The sequence below is a fragment of the Lissotriton vulgaris genome, chromosome 11 (genome assembly GCF_964263255.1).
Source record: "Lissotriton vulgaris chromosome 11, aLisVul1.2, whole genome shotgun sequence".
NCBI lineage: Eukaryota > Metazoa > Chordata > Amphibia > Caudata > Salamandridae > Lissotriton > Lissotriton vulgaris.
The window spans coordinates 420478743-420496140 of record NC_141699.1 but is presented as its reverse complement, the minus strand read 5'-3'; the positions used below and the strand labels follow the sequence as shown (position 1 = coordinate 420496140).

Below are 17398 nucleotides of genomic sequence, written 5' to 3'. Positions count from 1 at the left end.
TCCTGGTACATAGTTGCCCAAAGTAAGAGTGAGAGGCAGAGCAGAGAGAAGGAAACTGTATTTACTTGTATCACTAGTTCTCTGTCACATGTATTCTTTACAAACATAATTTTTCCCATATACATTAAGGCTCACTGAAACACTTTTTATATTTTTCATATAAAAACAAATGAATAAATAAAAGAAATGGTCCTATTAGAGCCAACATTTTTTAGAAGCTAGAAGTTTTTTTTTTGTTTTTGTTTTTAGAAAATGGTCCTAAAGAGTAAAGTTAGTCAGTCATCCAGTACATCATAAAAAGCGACTAGAAAGAAACTGAAAATAAACACCAGAATCTGTCAACATTCCCATTATCAGCTACAGAACTAACAAGGCAGTCAGTTTTGAAAGGATCTTGAAACCCCCAACGACCTGACTATACTTTTTGCATATGGGCAAGCAGAGTGTGTGGTTTATGGATTTAGAGAAAACCAGGATTACAGTGAAGTAAAACTTCCTCCCCTGTCATGGGAATTTCTCCGATTCCAATAAACAGTATAATCTAGAACACAGTAACAAAGGTAAAAAAAAAAAAACCTCGGCCTCTGAAGTGGGATTCAAAAGTGTTGAAGGGAAGAGAGTATTAAAATCAAGCAACAAGTTTAAGGAGAGAGGCCTGAACCATTAAAGGACCTGTTCATCAGTCAGAACTAACTAATACAATTGTATTTAGTAAAAGTATGAATCAACTTCTACAGAGCTGTAATGTAAATGTCTGGAATGGAGATGTACCTCTTCAGAGCAGCAATGGCTGCTTTCCTTCGGTTAGAATGAGCCTAACCAGCCAAGGGAATATTTGCCTTAAGATAGCACATGGCAATGTAAAATACTATCCATCCACCTATATTCCACTTGGTGTGGTTTACATAGATACTGCTTCCAGATCTCGCCAAACACCAAGAAACTCCACTGGCTGCCCGTGGCTAGGAGAATAGAATTTAAGGCCTTGACAACTGCTTTCCGTTCTTTCTACGGTAAATGCCCAAGCTATCTGAAGCTGCGTTTATGCAGCTATAAACAAAATAGGCCACTTAGATCTGGCGCCTTGAACCTACTGTGCGTCCCGAGGTTCAAGAAAGCACGTATCGGAGAGAGATCCTTTATGGCAGTGACCACAGAGCTCTGGAACGATTTGCCCAACTTCTTACGACAGATAAAGTCTGAGCCTATCTTTAGGAAGGCCTTGAAAACTTGGCTTTTTAGCCACGACCCATAGTGACCAGATAGCGTCTGTCGATCTAGCGGTCCGCACTTTCTGTCACTCTCAGCGCCGGGACACCTCTGCTTGAGGTAGCTGTTCGCGCTCTTATGAATTCTGTTATTATTATTCCACACCGATCAACAAAGGGAGAGACAGGGTTCAAGGGCACTCTTAGTCCCCAGTCAATAGATACAAAAACAAAGGAAGAGTGTCCGTCAGTGAAGCGTGGGTGTGATCAGGATAGCACGTATTAATAGGAGGCCAGCTGTAGTTGGTCAGAAGGCTGGACTAACTTTCAAGAAAAAAATCCATTATTTCTTCAAGAAACCCTCACTCACCCTAGTGGTGACATGCTTCATCATCGGGTCCACTCGGGAGATCGAGTACCTCCCGAGTGTGCTACGACGCCAGGAGACTGCGGAGCAGGTTGTTGTGAGAGTGAATGTGAAAAAGAGGGTGTAGTTAAAAATGTCAGAGGTTGTCCCAAAAAAATCTTTTATTCGCTGGTCAACTTGACATATTAAAATTAGGAGCTATGTGCAGAGAAACTATCCACAAGAAATACAGGTGTTTCCCTGTTAGGGGAAGGTCAACATGTTTCTGCCCTTTTAAGTGTGTGAGTTTACAGGGCTTTCGTCAGGACCAGTAAGTGGGTGTTACCTCAACAGGTATAGGCGCGCTAAGGCCTACCCTGCTGTAGGTAGTGAAAGTTAAAAACAGTGGCACTATGTGTAAAAATAAGTGCAAGAGAATACAAACCAAAAGGCTTGGGGATTTGCCTCTATTGCGAGGAGCCCAGAAGTTTGTACTCAGTATGAACCACGCCCCATAGATTCAGAGGGGGGGTGGGAGCGACAATGGCACACCGCCCGCAACGCTCAGCACCCTCTCGGCACCTAGCTGTCCCCGCTGGATCTCGTGGACGACGAGACAGCTAGGTGCCGAGAGGGTGCTGAGCGTTGCGGGCGGTGTGCCATTGTCGCTCCCACCCCCCCTCTGAATCTATGGGGCGTGGTTCATACTGAGTACAAACTTCTGGGCTCCTCGCAATAGAGGCAAATCCCCAAGCCTTTTGGTTTGTATTCTCTTGCACTTATTTTTGCACATAGTGCCACTGTTTTTAACTTTCACTACCTACAGCAGGGTAGGCCTTAGCGCGCCTATACCTGTTGAGGTAACACCCACTTACTGGTCCTGACGAAAGCCCTGTAAACTCACACACTTAAAAGGGCAGAAACATGTTGACCTTCCCCTAACAGGGAAACACCTGTATTTCTTGTGGATAGTTTCTCTGCACATAGCTCCTAATTTTAATATGTCAAGTTGACCAGCGAATAAAAGATTTTTTTGGGACAACCTCTGACATTTTTAACTACACCCTCTTTTTCACATTCACTCTCACAACAACCTGCTCCGCAGTCTCCTGGCGTCGTAGCACACTCGGGAGGTACTCGATCTCCCGAGTGGACCCGATGATGAAGCATGTCACCACTAGGGTGAGTGAGGGTTTCTTGAAGAAATAATGGATTTTTTTCTTGAAAGTTAGTCCAGCCTTCTGACCAACTACAGCTGGCCTCCTATTAATACGTGCTATCCTGATCACACCCACGCTTCACTGACGGACACTCTTCCTTTGTTTTTGTAATTATTATTCCACAAACACTTGAAAAATACTGTTTAAATTGTGCTATGTGTTTTGTCTCATCTAAGCAATACTCCAGAGCTCCTTCCCTCAGTAAAATATGATCAGATCTTTCTTTAAAAAGAAGTTCTATCTATTAGTGTGAAGAAGACATTATTTAGCTCATACTAAGGAAATGTCCTTCTAAATGTAGAAAATACTTTTTGAGAGACTTTCTAGAATGTTTTATGTATTAAGTATTTTATTGAGCATAGACAAAAAAATGCACCTCATCTATTTCTGCAAAGGCCGTGACCAGTTTAGGGAGGCCGAAATCAGTGGCCCCTCGGACGCCCCGCCTAGGGCCAGCGGATAAGTCATCCTGTTAACACAGCAAGCCGCCTACAACCCAAAAGGGCCGGCCGCGTCTTAAGAGGTGCTACAACGGTGCAAGCTGATCAGTGCTAGTGCATTTAAAGAAAACGAGAATCAAAGAACTGTAAACAACCCCATCACCCACCCCCCCCCGCCCCACCCCTCCCCTTGTCCATTTCCGGGCTCTATCTATAGGTTGTGAACCCCTCTCAACAGTCAGTGGATGCCACGTGCGCGGGGCCTGTGCGTTTGCGAACATGTGGTTTGGGGACCGGGAGGGGCGTATCCGCCAAGCGGAGCAGTCGTAGGTAGCGTGGACAGCTCACCTCTCGGAACTCTCCAGTAAGCAAGGCGAGGAATGGCTGCCAAAGTTCCGCAAAGTCCGCCCCCCTCCCCGCTGCCGCCAGCGACAGTTTCTCCATTCCCAGGATTGCCCACAGACGGTGAAGCCACCCCAGCTGCTGCGGAGCCTGGGTCGCCCTCCAGTGCGCCACAATATTCTGGACTGCAGCCCCAAGCGCAAGCGCGATCAGGCGCCCGCGCCAGGATTTCAGCGGATACATGAGTGCGTTTGGGAGGCCTAGTAGAATGTACGCAGGGAAGCGCGGCAGCTGTGTGTCTAGATGTGCATCTATAAGATCCAGGATAGGGTCCCAGTAGGGGCGCAGCGCCTTACAGCTCCAAAGCAGATGTTCCAGTGTCCCTAGTTCCCCACATCCCCTCCAGCATCTGTCACTGATTCGGGCATCCCATTGGTGTAGTCTCTCAGGGGTGTGGTACCAGTATGTTGCCACCTTCGTCAAGGTCTCGGTAAGGCCAGTGTGGTGCGCCGAGTGCCTAGCTCTGTGGTATATCCCCTCCCAGTCCTTCCTAGTGAGCTGCCTCCCCAAGTCCCTCTCCCACCGGACCTGGCCCGCATTGTACGTGTGTGCCTGCGTGAGCAGCAGCTGCTGATAGAGATCCGATATCAGCTTCTTGTCGGAGGTGCGTGTCAGCAGCCATCGCTCATAAGGCGTGAGGTGCCGTTGGGCTCCGGGCTGGACTGAGGGGTGGAGCACCCAGTGGCGCACCTGCAGGTACTGCAACCGTTCTGATTCGGCCACGCCGTAATCTGTCTTGACCTGCTGGAACGACAGTACGCCCTTGAGATCGAACATGTGTCCCGCCGCACGGCAGGGTGTCGTCCGCCACGTCGCGAACGTGCCGGCGCCCAAGCCCGGGGTGAAGTCGGGGTTCTCAAAGATAGGAGTCATGGGTGAGGGGAAGGTGGTCAGCCCCTTGGCTACGGCCACTCTATCCCACACCCGCAGGGCTGTGCTGGTGATTGCAGATGCGTACAGGTTGTGAGGGCGGTGTCGGCGCGGGAGGAAGGGCACACCCTGGAGGGTACGGCCGGCCACTGCCTGGTCGAGGAAGAGCCAGTGCTTACCGGACTCCAGCTGGAACCATTCCACAAAGGTGCGCAACTGGGCTGCCTGGAAATACAGTGTGAGATCCGGCACCCCGACTCCTCCGTTCGCGGGGGGTAGAGTGGCGAGGGCGTGCTTGAACCTGGGTCGCCGGCCGTTCCAGATGAACCGTGACAGTTCCGATTGCGTTTGCTGGAGCCAACCCGTCGGGGGTCCAGGGGGAGCGTCTGGAATAAGTACAGGATCTGCGGCAGCAGTGTCATTTTGACTGCTGCAATTCTTCCCAGCCACGACAATGTGAGCGGCTTCCAGCGCCGGAGCTGCTCCCGGAGCTTGCATGTGAGGGCCTCGTAATTGGTCCGCGCAGTGTCACGGATCGTAGGAGCCAGGCGAACGCCCAGGTATGGGACGGTTGTGCCCGACCATTGGATCTGGAACTCCGATTTAATCTCGGCCACCACGTCCGGGCTCAGCGAAACATTCAAAGCCTCAGATTTGGCTTCGTTGATCTTGAAGCCCGAGGCCAGGGCGAAGGTGTGCAGCTCCACGAAGAGAGCGCGTAGGGATCGCATCGGGTCAGTGAGGGACAGCAAGACGTCGTCAGCGTACAGGCTGATCTTGTGCGTGTCGGCCCCAAATTTGATGCCTGAGATGTGAGTATGTTGTCGCACCCTCTGGGCCATCGGCTCCATGTATAGTGCGAATAGGAGCGGCGACAGCGGGCATCCCTGGCGTGTGCCTCTGCCGATGTCGAATCTCGGGGAAGTGTGCCCGTTCACCCGTACCGCGGCGTTGGGCCGGCGGTAGCAGTTGAAGATGCGATGGCGGAGTTTCTCTCCGAATCCGAAGTGACGGAGGGCCTGGTTGAGGTATGGCCAGTGCACTCTGTCGAAGGCTTTCTCTGCATCAATGGTGAGCAGCATGCAGCCGGGTTTAGTGCGCGATTCGGCTTCAATGAGGTGCAGCACCCGCTTGGTGTTGTCGCTGGTCTGCCGTTGGGGGATAAAGCCCGCTTGGTCGGGATCTATCAGTTGTTGCATATATGGGGCGATGCGGCTCGCTAGTATGCCAGTGTAGAGCTTCAGGTCTACGTTCAGTAGCGATATGGGTCTGTAGGAGCCGCAGGCTGCCGGGTCACGACCGGGCTTGGGAATAACAGAAATCGACGCCTCCAGCAAGTCCGGGTGTATGGCGCCAGGCGTGTCAAACGTGTTGAACAGGTCACGCAAGAGGGGGGCGAGCTGCTGGCAAAAAGTCTTGTAAAACGCCGCGGTATAGCCGTCGGGTCCCGGGGATTTCCCGACCTTAAGGCGGGCAATGGCCGAGATGACCTCGTCCAGGGCTATGGGCCTCTCCAGAAAGTCCGCCTGAGCCTGGGTGAGGGTGGGGAGGTCCGCACCTCGCACGTAGGCCAGGCCGGCGTCCGGATCCAAGTGATCCGCGTCGTAGAGCGCCGCATAGAAATTGCCAAAGGCCGTCGCGATCGCTGCGTTTTCTGTGACCAGGTCGCCGCTGGGCAACCGGAGCGAGCGCACCTGTTGCCTCTGGGTTTGCGCCCGAAGCCTACTCGCCAGCAGTCTCCCACAGCGGTCGCCGCCGGTATAGTAGATGTGTTTAAGGCGCATCGCGGCGTATTCCGCCACGTCTTGGTCCAAGGCAGCTAGCATTTTCCGCTCGGCGCATAGTTGACGCCACGCTCTGGCTGCCCCGGTGCGTTGGTGCATCTGTTCCAATTCCGCCACGCGCTGGGAGAGTTCGGCGCGCTTCAGCTCCCTCTCCTTGTTGTTGGCCGTGGCGACGGAGATGATTTCCCCGCGTAGGACCGCTTTGAGGGCTGCCCACTGGGTCGCTTTGGTAGTGTCATCATTGGCGTTATGTTCCAGAAAGCGGGTAATCGCCGTCGAGAGCCGGGCTTGGGTGTCAGCCGAGTGTAGGAGACCGTCCCGCAGTCTCCAGTGCCGCTGTGGAGTCGGCATCGCTCCTACCCGAAGCGTCGCTACCACCGGGGAATGGTCCGAGAGCGAGGCTGGCAGTATCTCCACGTCCTCCACCTGTAGCGCCAGCTGCGAGGAGCCCAAAAAATAGTCCAGCCTCGCGTAGGTCTTATGCGCCGCCGAGTAGTACGTGTAGGCGGTAGTTTGGGGGTGCGAGTGCCGCCAGAGGTCGATGAGACCCAGGTCCGACAGATGCGCGTGACCCGCCGCCGTGAGTGCCCCTACCTGACCGGATCTCTGACCCGAGCGATCCGCTGTGTTATGAAAGACTATGTTGAGGTCCCCCCCCAGTAGCAAATGAGTGTGCGTGGTGGCTGTAACGGTCTCTAGGGCTGTGTGCAGGAACTTTTCCTGACCCTCGTTTGGGCCATAAACAGAACCCACTAGCAAGGTGTGGCCCGCTACCAGGAAGCTGTAGAGTAGGAGCCGCCCTCTAACTTCGGCTTCTTTTTGGAGGACTTTCCCCTCAAAGGATTTAGCTACAAGGATCGCCACCCCTGCGGTTTTCTTCGGGGAAGAGGAAAAGAACTGCCATGGGAACGCGCGGGATTTGAGTCTATGCTGGTCGCTGCGCACAAGGTGTGTTTCCTGAAGCAGGCAGATATCCGCCTTGGAGCGCTCGAGGTAGGACAATATCGCCCTGCGTTTATTCGGGCTGTTGAGACCCCGCACATTGAGCGTAAGCACTATAAGGTGTCGTGGCATAGCAGGGGTCGTGTCAGGAAAGCCAAGCTTGCCCCGCGGCCGGGATCGTAGGCCCGCGGGTCGCTGAAAAACACTGCGCTAGGGGTCGCGGCAGAACGCCAGTTGACGACTGAAGGCCCTGGACAAGGAGAACCCCCCCGCCCCTCCCCCCTCTCTCCCCAAGAATCCCGAAACTCAGCCTGCCCCCCCAATCGGGGCAAGTGTCCCGCCTGAACCCCCCCCCTCTGTCGTGCAAACTCCCCCCGCACAACACCCCCCACCCGTGACCCCCCCCAACCCCTCTCCCCAACAAGCAAAGAAACATAGTCTATCATTGTCCCAGGTCCAGCCCCATGGCCGCTGGACCCGTGGTGGGGTAAGTCCGTGGAATGGGAGCAGTGGCGACGTCGTAAGCAGGTCCGCTCACTCTGAGTGCACCAATGCCGGTGGAACGTCAGTGTCATCAGCAGGGAAGGACAAGGGGTGCGTCGCACGAACCCCCGCCGCCGGGCTTGCGGAGCCCGGCATGACTAACTCCAGTACCACCAGTGTGTTGCTCTCTCCTCGGTCAGCCATTGTTCGCAGGCGCCAGGCCCTGTGCCACCGTCTCCACCGCAGACCTCCGCCCCTCCTCTATCTCCGTGGCCGCCGGGCGTCGTGGCCTGCGCCTGCGCCGCTGCTGCTGCCAGCGGCCTGGGCCCGCTTCGTTAGATGATTTGGCTCCTGGCGACTCGGCCTCATCTCTCGGTTCGTCCAGTCCCAGCGCCTGACAGGCCTCTCGAAGAGTGCGTGGTTGGTGTAGGACATTGCCCAATCGAAACATCAGTCGGAAGGGGTGCCCCCAGCTGTAGGAGATGTTGCGCTGTCTCAGCTCCGCCGTTACCGGGCGGAAGGTGCGTCTCTTTTCCAAAGTTAGTGCAGCCAGGTCTTGGTAAAGCACCGGGGAGTGCCCGCCGAAGGAAATCTTCTCCATGTGTCGAGCCTTGTTCAGGATTTCCTCCTTCGTCTTGTAGTCTTGCACGCACACTAGGATGTCCGGTGGGCTCGTCGTGTTGGCCCTCGGCGGGCCCGTCCGGTGGGCCCTGTCCAGATGGAGGGGGGCCTCCTCCTGGCGATCCAAGATGTGGTTGAAGAGGCCCCGGGCGAACTGGAAGAGGTCCTCCGTGTCTGGGGACAGTTTCACACCTCTGATCCGAATATTATGCCGCCGGGAGCGGTTTTCTAAGTCCTCGGCGTGCGTCTGGAGGTCCACTTGCTGGTCGTGGATGCGAGCCAGTTCCTGTCGTAGGGCCTCTATTTCGGCGTCACGCGTGTCACTCTTGGTCTCCAGGTCTGCTACTCTCTCCCCTATGGCGTCGGTGTCACGACGGACCTCCCTGATCTCATCCTGAAGTTCTTTCTTCAGGGCATGGATGTCCTCCCGCAGGCTAGAGAACAGGGACTCCAAGAAGGACCGCGTGACTGGAGCTTCGGGGTCGGCCTCCTCGTGGGGCGCTGAGGCCCCCCCCTTCTTGTCTGTGTCCGCTCGGGGGGTAGCGCCTGCGGGGCCGCTCCGCTTCCCCGCGGTAGGGGGGGTGAAGAGGTCCTTGATGGAGCGGTCCTTCCTGGTCCTTCCGCCGGACATCGCGCTGCAGGGCCCTCGAGCTCGCCCCTCCGTCGGCCGCGAAGCAAGTCCCAGGCCCTCCGGGTGTCAATGTTGCGGAGGCGGTATCCCGCGGTCCCCAAAATCCAGGCGGGCAGTGCAGCACCGCAGGGCGCGGCAGGGGCGCAGGGAAGGCGCCGGGACCCCGGGTCCAACGGTGGGCGGGAAAAGTCAGCTAGGGAGCCGCCAAGATGGCGTCCGCTGCGGTTCGCCCTGTCTCCCCCAGGGCCAAGAGCGTATCGAGGTAGCTGGGCCTTCACACGTCCAGTAGGCCTCCCACACCTCCGCAGGGGCCGCCGCGGGAGCGCGTGGCCGCCGGTGCAGGCGTCCCCTGGGCACACTCCGCTACGACAGGCCAGGCGCCCCGCCTGTGGGACGAGGCTCGCAGGCGCCGTCTAGATGGGTGCAATCTTGCAGGGGCCGGCCCGCCGAGGGGGGGGGGGGGGGGGGGGGGGGGGGAACGCCTGACCTCCCCACTCCGTTCACCCCTTGCTCCGTACTCTGCTCCCCTGTGTTCCCCTGGGCTCTTCGGCCGACTCCAGGCCAAGCTCCGCGGCCTCCGGGCGCCTCTCAGATCCTCCGCAGCTCGGCTCGTGGTGCACGGCCTCCGCGGCAGCCGCGCGCCGAGGGCAGGTCACCCAGGCCCGCGTTCCCTCGGTGCCGGGCGTTCAGTTCACCTCAACTGGGCAGGCGGGAAGCGGGAGCTCCGCGGGGAGAAGGGGGGGGCCCGTTGCCACTGTCCTACCCCCCCCCGGGGCACCACCGCTCCGCTGCCGCGAGTCCGCCTCGCGCTGGGGACACGTGTCCGCCCCGGGGCCTCACCTCCACTCGCCAGGCTCTGCTGTTGGGTCCACAGGCGGGGGCCGGCGGCAAGCCGGTCGAGGGTCACTCCGCTGTCCCGGGTGTGCAGCAGGTCCGCAGAAGCCCCCACCGGTCGTCGTGGGAGGCCTCGCGCAGCTCCGCGCGGGCCGGACCTGCTACTGCCGATCTCGAGGGACTCCTGCCGGCTCCGTGGCTCCACCCACCTCGGCCTCGCTCTCGCCTCCAGCCAGGGCTCAGGAGCGCGCCAGGCCGCCGGCGGCGCTGCACTCGCGGTGGGAATCCGGCTGCCGCTGGACACTCGGCCGGCCCAAAGTCGTCGCGGCCACTTCACTGACACCGGGTGGTCCTCGAGGGTCAGTTGCAGCCGGGCAGTCGCTGAAAATATGCTTAAATCAGCAGCCGGCGGCGGGAGCTCAGCGAGGCACGTCTGCTCACGCCGCCATCTTGGCCACGCCCCTAGAATGTTTTATAACGGGAATAGTGAAAACAAAATATAACAAAGACAGCCTTCTCCTAAAAGCATGTATGGTAGCCAAATGTATTTTTATAGATAAAATTTGGCAACACCATCTCTTCTTGGCATGTTCCAAAGTTCACTACTTTCAGAAGGCGCCAAATGGATAACCTCTTCCACTTAAAGGTGTATGATAGAAGAGTGGAAGTACTCTCTTTTTGGTTACTCATACAGTCATCTAAAGGTTCAGTTATCAGTACTTCAAGTGCTCAGGGGCTAGACAATCAAGCTCAGACTGCAGGGAGGGGTGAGAATCCTGCCTGAGATCTTGCAAGGTCATGGCATGTGCAGAAGCCTCCTGTGAGGTTGTAATATCAGATGATGAAGGAGGTTTGGAGATCACAACTGTGTCATTCACTACAGAGCAATTGTTATTAATCTTGGATTGTTAATCTTGTTTCAGCTTGGCAATGACCTTGGGAAGCAGGTGGTGGGAGGAAAAGCCAACGTAAACATCCCTACTCACTCTACCAACAGGGTATTCTCTATGGACAGAGGCTCTGGCAATATGGACGCGTATATTCAAATTTCTTGAGGTAGAGAACAAAATGATGCATGTTGGGCTGCCCAAGGTTGGGAGATATCGGGCAGAATGTTGTAAGTTAGCAAACAGTCATAATCTATGGGGTACCTCTGAGATCGGGCAAATTTCATTCCTGGACACCTGAGCAGTGCAAAAACATTAGAGCGATGTTTGGTTCCAGAGACCAGTACCAGAATGCCTGCTCCCATTGACATTACTCTGGAGAAGGAAGTCCCTTATTCAATTCTTTATTCGCATGTAATACAGTTTGTACTCCAAAGGAACAATTTTCCCAGCTTTGTGTCCAGTATGACCCTCAGCAATTGCATACTTTGAACAGATTGTAGTATGGAGTTAGAACAGTTACTCTGGACGCCAAAGTAAAAAAAAGTAGGTCCAGGGTTGCCTGAAGGCTTTGTCAAAGTTTTACTGTGAATCTGTTTTTGACTAATTGGTTGTCAATATGCAGGTAATTTAAGATGTTCTTTCTTCTCAGGGCAACAGCTCTCCCTGCCATGCACGTGGTGAATATCCGTTTTCACCTTGATATCTTCATTGGAAAGCCTTTGTTTTTTGGAAACGTTCAGGCCCTGCATCCGAGGTAAAAATTTTGTGGGACTGGCTCACTCAGCAAACACTTGGAAATTCTGGTGGTCATTTTGATGTGCAAACCACAAAATAGGGATGCCCGGTCAAAGATGTGTGTGTGTTGTTGTACAGAAAACTAAGGAAAGAGGAGGCGACATACTATGTGTGATGAGTCATATCTGGCTGAGAAATTCCCATCTGACCACCCTTATTTTGGCGGAGTATCGTCATGTGGGAGTTGTTGTTTGATCTCAATATCACCCAGACCATCAAATGACGGTGCGGATATGGATCTTCAAGAAACTCTAGCCAAGATAATGCTCGAAGAGTGGAGAAAATGAGGTGCAGTGCTTAAGTGATAATTAAAATTAACTAACTAGACAAAAAATATGTTTAATGGAGATTGTCTAGGTGTCAAAGTTAAAACCACGCCCTGTAGTGGAAATTATTAACTACAAAGTGGCGCTGTGCAGGACGGTCGACATGTTTCAGCCTATTGGATAGGTTATCCGGCTTTCTTCAGGACCCAAAGGTGAAATAGCTACTGCAATGATACACGGTGAAGTGAAATGTGAATAAACAATGATACTTAACAATACAGGAGTCTCAGAGGACCTTGGAGCCCCAATGTATCCTTGAGATTTAAGTATTTCTTTTCCTGTTGATATAAAAGACAGTTTACAACAAACATATGTAGCCACTCAAAACACAAAGAAACTGCACAAACAACACACATGCGTAAGTTCTATTTACTTAGCGACAGAAACAGTCCACGTGCCTTACCAACCACTTCCTCTCCATGAAACATAAGGCTGAGGATTTGCGGAGGGTAATCCTAGAGCACCCTTTTATTCCACCACACATCCGTGATGTTTCTAAATTTCTATTTTTGAAAGAACAGAAGTGGATTTTTAAGCTTCAGTGTGACACCCGAGGTTTGAATGACGCTATCCCCTGGGTCTCCCTCTAACCTTTATTACTACATTACACGACGTCAGTCATTGACACATGGTCGAACTTTTTGATTTCCTTGAGTGGCAAACCAATAATTAAATGGTATGTGCCTTCTTCGACTACAAAATACAATCAAATAACTTTTAGTTTTTGTGAGGATGTGTCAATATGCTCCTTTTTCCCCGCTCTTTAGTTGGGGTTTTCCCCCCCTCTTCAGTGGGTACCTTTCAAGCGACCACTGTGAGAATAGCACGTATGCCCGTTATTATAGTGCAAGTCTTCTTGCTAGCCACTGTCCACATTGTCATGGTACGATCTTAAGAGGATCATGTTACAGAAGTAGCACTCCTTTTTGACTCCTCCGTGATTTATGCACTTTGGTTCATTAAACAGCCTGTGCTTTATACTGAATAGCATATCAACCTACTGCCACCCATGCGCGTAGCAGTTCAGCTCTATAAACATCTTCTCTGAGCAAGCGCACTGTTTAATAATGAACGCGAGCGAGAATACATCCTTCAGCAAAAGAACTCATTATTGCCATGCGCGTAGGAACACAGTCTCACTGATAACGCGCATGAGCTAGCGTACTGTTTAACAATAAACGCGAGCGCATATACTGCTCATGCGCGTAGTAGCACAGTGTCACTGATAATCTACTGAGCAAGTGCGTCGTCTAATGAAGGCGCACTCGGGTGGCACTGCATTGCACACGCCCATTGAGGAGAGGAGAGAAGTGTATGCAAATTGTAATCCAATATGCATGCGCGAACGGAAAGGCGCCTATCTTGGTACTAATTGGCCGTTTCAACAGGCGATTAGACCAATTAACTACGGTATAAATACACCTATGACTGTCCAGTCGGTACCTCCACTTCCTCTTGGATGACCGAGAGAGGTACCGATGGACAGGTGAGTTTTTTAAGGTCTATGAAAGGCTGCTTTGGGTATTTACAGAGAAGGAACAGTCCTCTCTCATTTGTTTTAGTGCCCTCTAGTGTAACGTTGTATTCCTGGTATTTACAACATCGTGATGACCCCCCTACCTATTTTTCTATCTTTTACCTTTTGTAAACTGTAATAGGAGAAAAGGGGTTGTGACTTTTGCCAGCACTTTGATTTATCCCACCAAACAACATTAACAATTGGGATACTATGCTAGTCCTGCTCTAGTTGGTCATGGGCCTGATGGTGTAGGGTCCATTACTTTGTGAGCCAGGTTTTTATGCAAGGCCAGTGAGCGAGACACAACGCTTGATCTAACATGTGTCCTTATTATTCTTTTACATGCAAGAGCGGGGCCTCAATTTCCCGAGTAGGTTGCCGGGTGAGGTGAGGTCTTCTCCCACATAGAGCTGGGTGAGTATCTCAGTGGAGGTTAATACCTCTCTGTGAAAGAGATTTAATACTCTTTGGCTGTCGCTAAGTAAATAGAACTTACGCATGGGTGTTGTTTGTGCAGTTTCTTTGTGTTTTGAGTGGCTACATATGTTTGTTGTAAACTGTCTTTCATATCAACAAGAAAAGAAATACTTAAATCTCAAGGATACATTGGGGCTCCAAGGTCCTCTGAGACTCCTGTATTGTTAAGTATCATTGTTTATTCACATTTCACTTCACCGTGTATCATTGCAGTAGCTATTTCACCTTTGGGTCCTGAAGAAATCCGGATAACCTATCCAATAGGCTGAAACATGTCGACCGTCCTGCACAGCGCCACTTTGTAGTTATTAATTTCCACTACAGGGCGTGGTTTTAACTTTGACACCTAGACAATCTCCATTAAACATATTTTTTGTCTAGTTAGTTAATTTTAATTATCACTTTCACTTAAGCACTGCACCTCATTTTCTCCACTCTTCGAGCATTATCTTGGCTAGAGTTTCTTGAAGATCCATATCCGCACCGTCATTTGATGGTCTGGGTGATATTGAGATCAAACAACAACTCCCACATGACGATACTCCGCTAAAATAAGGGTGGTCAGATGGGAATTTCTCAGCCAGATATGACTCATCACACATAGTATGTCGCCTCCTCTTTCCTTAGTTTTCTGTACAACACACACACATCTCTTTGACCGGGCATCCCTATTTTGTGGTTTGTTACTTGAGATGAGGAATGGGATGCTAGGTCGGTAAATATCCCCTTGACCCTTTCTATATAGTATTGTTTGTGTGGGTCATTTTGATGTGGCCAGCACAAACCCAGTACCGGAATGAGCATAAACTAATCAAGCTATTTTCTCTGTTGGCCTTAGTATTATCAAGGTTTGCAATTTTATTTCTGACAGGTAAATTAATAATACAGAATTAAAATACTGCGCTAACATTTTAAGAGAAAAGGCTACAAATAACGGAGCATCCAGGAAGCCAAAATTCAGGAACCGCAGTTTCAAATTTAGAACACAGACTTGCACACAGTTAATAAAGCTTTAAGCTACAATTAACTTTTTTTATTGCCTTATTTTTAGCATTCACTTTGTAGGATACTATATTTACTCCAGTTTCTCCCCAGGGCACCATAGAGCATTATTTGGTACTACTCTGCATGGACTCAGGAGTTTAATTTGAATCGGTGGTCTTCTGTAAGTTCACAGTACGCATTTCTAGATTTCAATAAAATAGCAATCAAGGAGAACACAGGGCAGTGCACATAGGAACATTTATGTGACCATTGTAAACATAAGATGCCTATGGTTGCTTCCCAACATCTGTCAGCAGGCTGTAGCTATGTCACCTAAGTCCGGTGACGATGTGAAGTAAACCTCTAGAACCTTGTGAATGTTCAATCACATTATGTACTTGTCAAACCCATCAGTCCAGATCCATTCTAACAAGAAACTGTGACTATAGGACCAAGTGTCTGTTCTAATACAGGAGCACCTGCACAGCAGGCAATGAAGGACAGTTGGCCAAAACCAAAGCAAAAAGAATCAGGGTAGAAGCTGCAAAAGAACTGACGCATGTCACGGAGCTTGAAATTTATATAAAAACAGATTTAATACTTTCTTTGCTTCATACTCCACTGGGGATTAAATGTGATCTGCATAGACTTGCAAGGCTTTGTAGTCTTGTGCAGAGGTCAGACAATTTGCTAGGCTTGCCATTGTTGGAAAGGGCAAATGTCAGTCTGCCCCTGGCAATAAGGCCACTGACACAGTATAGGGCTCAGAAAAGGTCTTAGAAAATTATTCCTATGTTCAACCCTTGGCAACGTGGCTGCGAACAGGCAGGCTTAACCTCAAAGACAGGTATGTAAAGCATTTAAAAACACCAATTAAGTAAATAATTAAGACACCACACAAAATAAACATCCAACACTAATTTATAAAAATAGGTAATATTTTTATCTTTTAAACCGGTCCTAGGATGCTTGATTCTGGTCCAGGAAAGACATGGCTTGGCAGTTCGGGCTGGACTGTTCCCATGAGGCACAGGGTCAAGACTGATTTGCATATGGCCATGTCTGAACTGGGGTGGCTTGGTGAGCAAAATAATGATGGATTAAACCCAGATCTGTGACTGGGGTGAATGTTTTGCCATTGTGCAACATTTCGTCCTTCATCTTGTGTGTTTTGCTGTTCACCCTCTGTGGGAAGGGTATGCCCAGACGTGGGTCCCTTGCTCACTAAGCCAATGGCGTCAAGCTATCCTGGCTGAAGACGGCTGATAGCCAGAAACCGGTCCTAGGATGCTTGATTCCGGTCCAGGAAAGACATGGCTTGGCAGTTCGGGCTGGACTGTTCCCATGAGGCACAGGGTCAAGACTGATTTGCATATGGCCATGTCTGAACTGGGGTGGCTTGGTGAGCAAAATAACGATGGATTAAACCCAGATCTGTGACTGGGGGTGAATGTTTTGCCATTGTACAACATTCCGTCCATCATCTTGGGTGTTTTGCTATCTTTTAACCGCTTCACTGTGGTCGAGATTTTACCGCTGTGCGGTAAACAAAAGAACAGGGCGGGGCGGTGACGAACCCCAGCCGTCATCAGCACACGCCCTCCGCGGGGCGTGACGGCTGGGGTTCGTCACCAGCATGGGAGGGGTTAAATGACACCAAAACAAAAGAAATTCCAGTGTAGGGAACCAGAGATATGAATTTTTAAAGATGAATCACTTTCTAGTGCTTAGAAACCAACAGTGTCCCTTTTAGTCATTTTGTTTTCTCCGACAGGGCACACCTTTAGAAATTGTTCTGGAGAATTTCTCACCACTGTGTTGTGCAGCCTTCACCAGCAGGCTGGGTCCAGTTAAAACTCCTTCCTGAAGTTCTGCTTGCGGGTCCCAAATTATCCATCATACAATCCGAGGTTCTAGAATCTCTAAGAGGGTCCTTGAAAGGGTGAAACTTCAATCCTGCAATCCACTTGAAAAAAAACCTTACAAATCCACTGGTACTCGAGGCTGGGAAGTCTTTCAGGATGTCCAGGTGAGCTCTGTTAACCTGTAGCTTGCAGGAACTCCACTATTTCGTTGTTTTACAGCAAGGTAGTCCACAAGGCTGTAGTTTTAGATGGTGCAGTCTTCAGAGGGCAGGCCTTAGAAACTGCACTTTAAAATTCTCAGCATGGCAACGTCTTGCTTTCTCAAGTTTCAAGCAGCAGATCAGGAGGGCTCTGCCCCTCTCAGATACTTATTCCTAGTTCTCTGGGTCAAGGAGGAGGTCCCTTCTGACCAATGGGAGCAGGGTAATTCCTCCAATATATGACCTCATCCTGTAGAGTGTGGCATTATTTTGTCCCCAAGTGCATCAAATCCTCCAAATCCATAATGGATGATTTTCCAGCAAGGTGGTAGGAGCTGGCTAAACACACCCCTAGGAGGGCTAATATACTTAGACTCTCCCCTCCATCTGCTCATACCTTCCTTAATCCTACCATCTGCCTAAGGTGGGAAGTTCAGAGCTGTAAATGACACTGGTCTCTCTCTACTCTACTCGGTGAAGACCATGGTATATGACTCCTCCCCCTGGCCTGGCATTTCTATGGAACAGCACACTACCGTGCCAGTAGAGCGGATTAACCCC

General features: G+C 51.2%; 1 protein-coding gene across 2 annotated transcripts in view; it reads right to left on the bottom strand.

Moving 5' to 3' along the window:
- Window positions 1-17398, bottom strand: part of GFPT1 (glutamine--fructose-6-phosphate transaminase 1) — a 263939-nt gene that overhangs the window by 165892 nt on the left and 80649 nt on the right. The window lies entirely within an intron of this gene.